Below are 7,832 nucleotides of genomic sequence, written 5' to 3' on the forward strand. Positions count from 1 at the left end.
ATCAAATCAGATCTGACTGGTACAGGAGGAGATTGCCCCTCCTTCCCTGGCAGAGCATCTGGTGGATTCGAACCATGCACCTCTGGGATTGTAATTGCAGCTTCTTGCCACTAGGCCACCAGAGCTCCCAGATGCAACATTATTAAATGAAGAACCAAAATCCAAAGCCAGGTAGCCCACAAATAAAACATCATGCTATAAATATACTTTATTATTTTATATTATTTTATGCAAAATTTCCAGTGTATGTACAACTGTTTATTTCTTGATCTGCTTTTGATTTAATCCAGCTATGAGAACAGAGATGATGATGATGATGATGAATCTAATGGAAATTTACAGAGGTTTTGGATTTTCCATACATTCATTGTTGCACTTTTCTCCCTGCCCACCCCTCCCCTCCAGTTCATTCTTCTCTTTAAAAAGTAAAAGAAAAATTATTTCATTGTTATACAATCCCTCCCCCAAAGCCCACTCCACTGTGCAGCCTTCATTCTGGACTCCTGTCATGACAATAAGACCTAATCATACATCCCTTTTAAATATGGACTTTTAAAATTTTCAACCTCAACCTGAGTTTTTGTAAGAACGCCTGATCGTCTGCTTCACAGCCAGAACTTGGCTTTGTTTTTAATGATGATATTTAACTCTTCTATTATCTTTTTGCACAAGTATATGACTTTCTTCCTTTTTTCCCTACTAGTTTATTTACAAAAATTCTAATATAATTTGAACAAATTCTTTCCATTTCCCTCACCTCCCCACCCATCAAATTGTACAACCTGATGATTAATCTCCCCTCCCCCCTGCACATCCTCATCCCTCTGCCTCCAGCCTCTCCCACCCCTCCTGGATCCTTATATTCATTCTACAAGAACAGTTTATACAATATTTATCCTTGTAGAATTGAGTTACTTCACTCAGCATAATCTCTCCCAAGTTAGGTAATCATTTACAAAGTTAAGAGCTCTGGTGGCCTAGTGGCAAGAAACTGCACTGCAATCCCAGAGGCACACAGTTCAAATCCACCCACACACACGCTCCACTGGAGAAGGAGGGGCAATCACCTCCTGAACCAGTATAATCCCACTGGACAGTACACAACAAGGGGGGGGGGAGTAAAAACAAAGTATAGTAACTTTGAAGACTGAGTAACTCATATGGGTGAGTCCATGTGCTGTGATCATCATTTGTGGTTTTGGGGAAAAGTAGTTACAAAGAATACACTGTTTGTCACAGACTTGCAGTTAGAAAATAGAAAGAGAAGAACATGTTTGGAGTTTCTCAAGTTGAAAAAAACGGAAGGGAAAAAGTTCAATCTTCCATTTTCAATAGTAGAAGGTTCAATGGGAAAAATATTGACGGAGGTAGAAATCACCAAAAGATGAGGGAAGGAACACACAGAGTCATTGTACCAAGTAGAACTGGTTGATGTGGAACAACTTCAATAGTTACCATGTGATCTAGAATCAAATGTTGATGCTGAATCATTTCCCTGTTGGCATATGATCTGAAGGAAGAAATGCAAGAGGAACTGGAGGAATACAAGACTACAGGAACTGACAAATTACCAGCTGAGCTATTTCAACAAGTAGATGTAGCCTTGACCCATGAGATGTTATTGCTGATTCATCTGTGCTAAGAAATTTGGGAGGCAGCTTGGTAGCCAATCAGCTTAAAGAGGCGTGTACTTGTACTCATTCTAAAGAGAGGTAACCCAAGAGAATGCAGAAATTATTGAAGATTATTATCATTGCACACAAGTACAATATCAATGAAGACAAATATAAAATAGCTCAATCATTACATTAACAGGGAAATCCAGAAATGTAGGCCAAATTCATAGGAGGATGAGGAATGAGAGATATCATTGCTGAAGGCAGCTGGATCTTGACTGACCGCAGGGAATACTAGAAAGACAGTTACTCGTGTTTCATTGAGTATGAAAAGGCACTCCGCTGAGTGGATTGCAATAAATTATGGGTAACAGAGAGATAGTCTTTTCAAAGGAACTGCAGGAACAAGGCAACACTGCATGTTTTAGGATCAGGAAAGGTGTGCACCAGGGTTACATTGTCCATACTTAATCCAATCTGTATGCTGAGCCAGTAATCCAAGATGTTGTGTTTTAAGACGACAACTGTAGAATGAAGATTGAAAGACTTAACAATCTGCAACATGCAGAGAACAGAACCTTACTTGCTGAAAGTAAAGATATCACGTGTGGTGAAAGAGAGGGTCATTACAAAAAGGAAGATCTCAGTAAGACAGCACGCCCCAGTGATTGGAACGCTGGCCTTTCAAACATGGCAACAATTACGTGGACGGAACACAATCAGTAGTGTATCTTTCTGCTGTGCAAAGTCATCAGGAATTGGAGAAACACCATAGACACCTAACCGTAAGCACAGCAACAGTACTACTAACTTCTGCTTTCTTCTCGCTCTGACCATGATGCCGTAAGAGTTACTGAGCCTACAACAAAGAATAAACCACACCCATGTCTTGAGAAAATGGGCAGTTTATCAACACGTGTGCAGGATCTCCTACATCAGTTGGTCAGCCCAGTGTTGGAGGCAAATGCAGGAATTTGTGAGAAATGGCAAGTGGAGGACTAACCACCACTAGAAGGATTGCTGTTGTTGTTGTGATGCAAACTCGAGTTGACTGTGACTCCTAGCGACTCTATGCACAACAGCTCTGAACCCTGCTCTACCCTGAGCCAATCTCACTAGCAGGATAGGCAAGTCTACTCTGAACACATTGTTACAACACTGCCACTGCCAAACACCAATACTTTCTCTTCCCTTAAAATAGGGATCAAAATAGATGCATCTCTTCTTGGTGAAAATGCCAGCACAGTGTGCCTAACCTTTCTTAACTCTCTCAGATTTATTTTACTCTTCATACTCTAATTAGTACATTCAGCCCGGTGTTACCATCCAGGGAGTAGAAGAGGTTGACAAATAAGTTGGCAAATATCTCTTTTTAAAAGAAATGGGCTTCCCCTCACCCCCCACCCTTCTTCTTTTGCTGTCTTCTAAGGCAGCGCTTTGCAGACTTTAATGACCAGAAATCACTGGAGGATCTTGCAAAAGGATAGATTCTGATTTAGTAATTCTGGAATGCAGCCTGATTTTTTAAAAAATCTATAAAGCTGCTGGTTCATTCATGTGGTACACTTTTAGCTACAAGATTATTAACACAATCATTACTGTCATCTTGTTTGTTCCAACCCATGAGGACCTTTATAAGGGTTTTCTTTTTGTTTTTTTTTTCTTGTATTAATTTTAATGAACATTTACAGAGATTTTGGATTTCCTTTCATTCACTGTTGCACTATTTTCTCTACCCCCACCCTGAGTTCATTCCTCTCTTTTTTTCCCCTTGAAAGTCTGTTTTAATTGTCCCATTGCCACAGTGTTTGTCAAAGCCAGTTCTGATTAATCTCCTTTGTCAGTGTGTCCCTTGCCATTCCCTATCACTCCTCCCTGAGAGAGACTTCACCCTGATTCATAAGGAAAAAGGGATGGTGTATTCTCTTAGCTATTTCCTGCTGGAAAGGGACGCTGTAGGTTTCAGGGTTAAGATCTTCTCTCACTACTCTAAAGGGCCCCTTTGGCAATAGAAAATACGTAGACTATTGTGGAGGTTGATTTTGGATTATAAGGGTTTTCTGAGGCTATAAATCTTTACAGCGGACTTCCACGGAGAAGCTGGTGGGTTCCAACTGCCAAGCTTCTGGTCAGCCATCCAGTTCCCTGCACACGTGTTGTTATTGCTGTACCCTGTGCAGTCAGAACAAACTCAAACTAACCCTCTGTCAGTGAGGCAGCACATCTCATAGGAAGAGATTACCCATCATTTTCCTGTAGAGCAGTGTATGCACACGTTGGGGATTGCATTGCATGCAGGGTCTTACCACTAGGTCATCAGAGCTCCCCCACGTCTCACGGTCCTTATTCATAAAGAGTATCCCATTACAGCTAACAGGCTTTATTGATTTCAGCGCATTTTTCACTAGTCTTAAGAATAACTCTTTATAGAAAAACAATCGTCAGAATTTTATTAACAGGGAAGTTGACTATTAGAAAAAAACTCTGAAGATCATTGCATGGTGTGATGGTTGAGACATTACAGGATTGTCAGAACTTTAAGGGGTTTGGGGGTTTTTTTTATGACTAAACACCGTACCTTTCTTTGTTCTGAAGGCATTTACATAATGGTCTTGCTAATTCATTGCTTTTCTTTTATTTATATTTGGTAATGTTACTGTCATATCACATTACTGAGGTAATTAAAATTAATACTTAAATATTAAATGTGACTGCTTTTTTTCCTATCTAATGACCCTATCATTAAGATTCTTTCAAATATTTATCACAGGAAAGTTATCCTTATTGTAATAAAAGAGAGTTAAGCTTGCTTTTTTCTTCTGTTATGATTATTATGTTGTTTTTAAAAAAATATAAGAAGTTCCCTGAGCTATTTTTTAAATACAAAAGGAGAATACACCTCTATATATCTGAAAGAGAATATGGATCAAAAGTTTTATAAATATGAATATTTTTTACAGTTACTTCATTTCTAGACATTTATATATCCAAATAAGATAGAGATAGAGATACATATATAGAGAGACACACACACACACACATACACATGGGAGAAGGATGGGAAATCTCCCATGTGATTAACTGCCTCTGAAAACCCACGAGAGGGTCAGCTATGGGTCGGTTCTGACTCAATGGCACACAACAACAATATACACAATTATACACAAACAGAGAGAAAGGGAAGAGAGAGCAAGAGAGAAAGCTAGTCTTGGTGAAGTCCTGGTGGACCTCTGTGTCACATGTTGGACTGCTAACCAAAAGGTCAACATCATTCTCAACAGAGAAAGATTAAAGGCATTCCCCTTGAGAACAGGAACTAGGCAAGGATGCCCACTACCATCTCTCCTATTCACTACAGTACTGGAAGTATTAGGAACAACAATAAGGCAAAATAAGGAAATAAGAGATATACAAATTGGCAAAGAGGAGGTAAAATTATCCCTATATGCAGATAATATGATAGTGTACTTAGAAAACCCTAAAGATTCAGTAAGAAAAATACTGGACAATGTCAAGCAATTCAGCAAAGTAGCAGAGTACAAACAAGATCAACACACAATAATCAGCTGGATTTCTCTACAGTGTCAAAGAAAATATAGAAATGGAGCTAAGAAAAAATAATACCAATTAGAATAGCTAATCACACAAGATGAAATATTTGGGAATAAATCTAACTAGAGATACAAAAGACCTATACAAAGAAAGTCACAAAGCATTACTACAAGAAACAAAAACAGATACGGAGAAATGGAAGACTATATGATGCTCATGGATAGGAAGACTCAATATTTTGAAAATGACAATTCTACCAAAGGAAATTTACAAGTGCAATGCAATATCAATACAGATACCAATTCAATTCTGCAACAAGATGGAAAAGGTGATTTCCAATTTTATCTGAAATGGAAAGAGACCCTGAATAAGGAAAACACCGCTGAAAAAGAGAAACAATGTAGGAGGCATCACACTACCTGATATCAAATCCTAATCTTCAGCCATGATGGTCAAAACGATGTGGTACTGGTACAGCAACAGATACATAGATCAATAGAATAGGGAACCCAGAAATCGGCTCATCAACTGATCTCTGACAAGGAGATGGAAACAATTAACTGGGGAAATAATAGTCTCTTTAACAATTTTTATTATCAAAATTGGAAAACCACCTGTAGAAAACTTAGGCAAGACCCATACTTTGCACTATACACAAAAACCAACTTAAAGTGGATCAGAGGCCTGGAAGTAAAGCCAAAGATTATAAAATTCATCAGAGAAAAGCGAAGGTCTCTTGACGCACTAATCTACAGCATGAACCATCTTCCAAGCATAATGAACAATCTACAACCAGGAGAGAATAAAAAAAGATGAACAGGACCTTCTAAAACCAAATCTCTATGTACATCCAAAGACTTCTCCAACAGGACGAAAAGAAGAAAACCCACAGACTTTGTAAATATATTTGGCAATGACATATCTGATAAAATATTTATATCTAAAATCTATAGAATGTTACAGCATGTCAATAACAACAAAAAAAAAGATAAACAACCCAATCAAAAATTAGGAATAAGACATGAACAGACACTTCATCAAAGAGGTCATTCATAGGGGAGCTCTGGTGGACTAGTGGTAAGGAGCTGCAACTATAATCCCAGAGGCACACAGTTCAAATCCACCAGATGCTCTGCCGGGGAAGGAGGGACAATCTCCTCCTGTACCAGTCAGATCTGATTTGACAGAACACTCACACAAAAATAAGAAAATAAAAATTTTTAAAAAAAAGAAGTCATACATATGGCAAACAAACACATAAAGAAATGTTCAAACTCTCTAGTTATTAGAGAGATGCAAATCAAAACAACTGTGAGATATCATCTCACCCCAGCAATAATAGCAAAGTTCAACAGGGTAGCAAAGAACAAATGCGGGCAAAGTTGTGGAGAGACTAGAACTCTTCCTCATTGCTGGTGGGAATGTAAAACGGTACGACCACAATGGAAAGTGGTTTGGTGCCTTCTCAAAAAATTGGAGGTAGAAACATCATTTGGCCCAGCAATTCCACTACTGGAAATACACCCTAAAGAAACCAGAGCCATGACTCAAACAGATGTACACACACCAATGTTTATTGCTGTTTTATTCACAACAGCAAAGGGATAGAAGCAACCCAAGTGCCCATCAACAAAGGAATGGATAGAAAAACTATGGTATATATTCACATAATGGAACGCTATGTAGCACTGAAAAACAATGAACTCATAAAACTTTACATAACGTGGAGGAGCATGAAGAACATTATTCTGAGAGAAATACCTCAGCCATGAAAGGACAAATACCACATAACAATGCTGTTATAAAACAGGACAGGGATTGGGGAGGGAATGGGGAAAGAGTGGATAGAACACTGCATTGGAACAGATGAGGGAAAGAACTGTCCAAAAGAAATATATGACTATACATTATACGTATGCAAACAATCTGGAATAAGAGGTGTACTGCAGGGTGAATTGGAGGGTGGGGAATAAAATGTACAACAATGAAGTAAACAAAAATATTTTCTAAAAAGCAGAAAGCTTGTGTTTTTCATCTTTGAAGTTATATAATTATTTATATTCAATATAATAAGTATTCTTGCCCAAAATCAGTAGACAATGCATATTTTTATATGAAAGAATAAATATGGGTGGATAGATACAGAAGAATGGCCCCTTTCCTAATGTCTTCTATTTCAAGGCTTACTCACCTAGGAAGAACATAGTATCTTTTCACGGTATCCATTACAAACAAGACAAATAAACCCTGAAATGGTTTGAAGAAGTCAAGAAGGATAAGTTTTTAGATCTACCCCCAACTCTGGTTTAACTATTTAGAATTCTACTTTTGCTTTCTTTCTATCATATTGTTGTTGTTGTTATATGCTGTCGAGTCGCTTGCGACTCATAGTGACCCCATGTACAACAGCCCTAAACCCTGCCCTGTTCTGTGTCAGTCACACTGTCTCTGACACTCCCATCCCAATTACCCCAGTCACTGAATCAATCCACCACATAGAGGGCCTTCCTCTCCTGCGCTGTCCTTCCACCCTCCCAAGCATGAGGATTGGTCTCTCCTTACAACATGACCAAAGTATGTCAGATGAAGCCTCAGAATCCTTGCCTCCAAGGAGCCGCCCACTTTAATCATCTCCAGGATGAACCTGTTTGTCTTCTTAGCAGT

The sequence above is a fragment of the Elephantulus edwardii genome, unplaced genomic scaffold (assembly GCF_000299155.1).
Source record: "Elephantulus edwardii isolate Elephantulus edwardi_28Jun2011 unplaced genomic scaffold, EleEdw1.0 scaffold00011, whole genome shotgun sequence".
Taxonomy (NCBI): domain Eukaryota; kingdom Metazoa; phylum Chordata; class Mammalia; order Macroscelidea; family Macroscelididae; genus Elephantulus; species Elephantulus edwardii.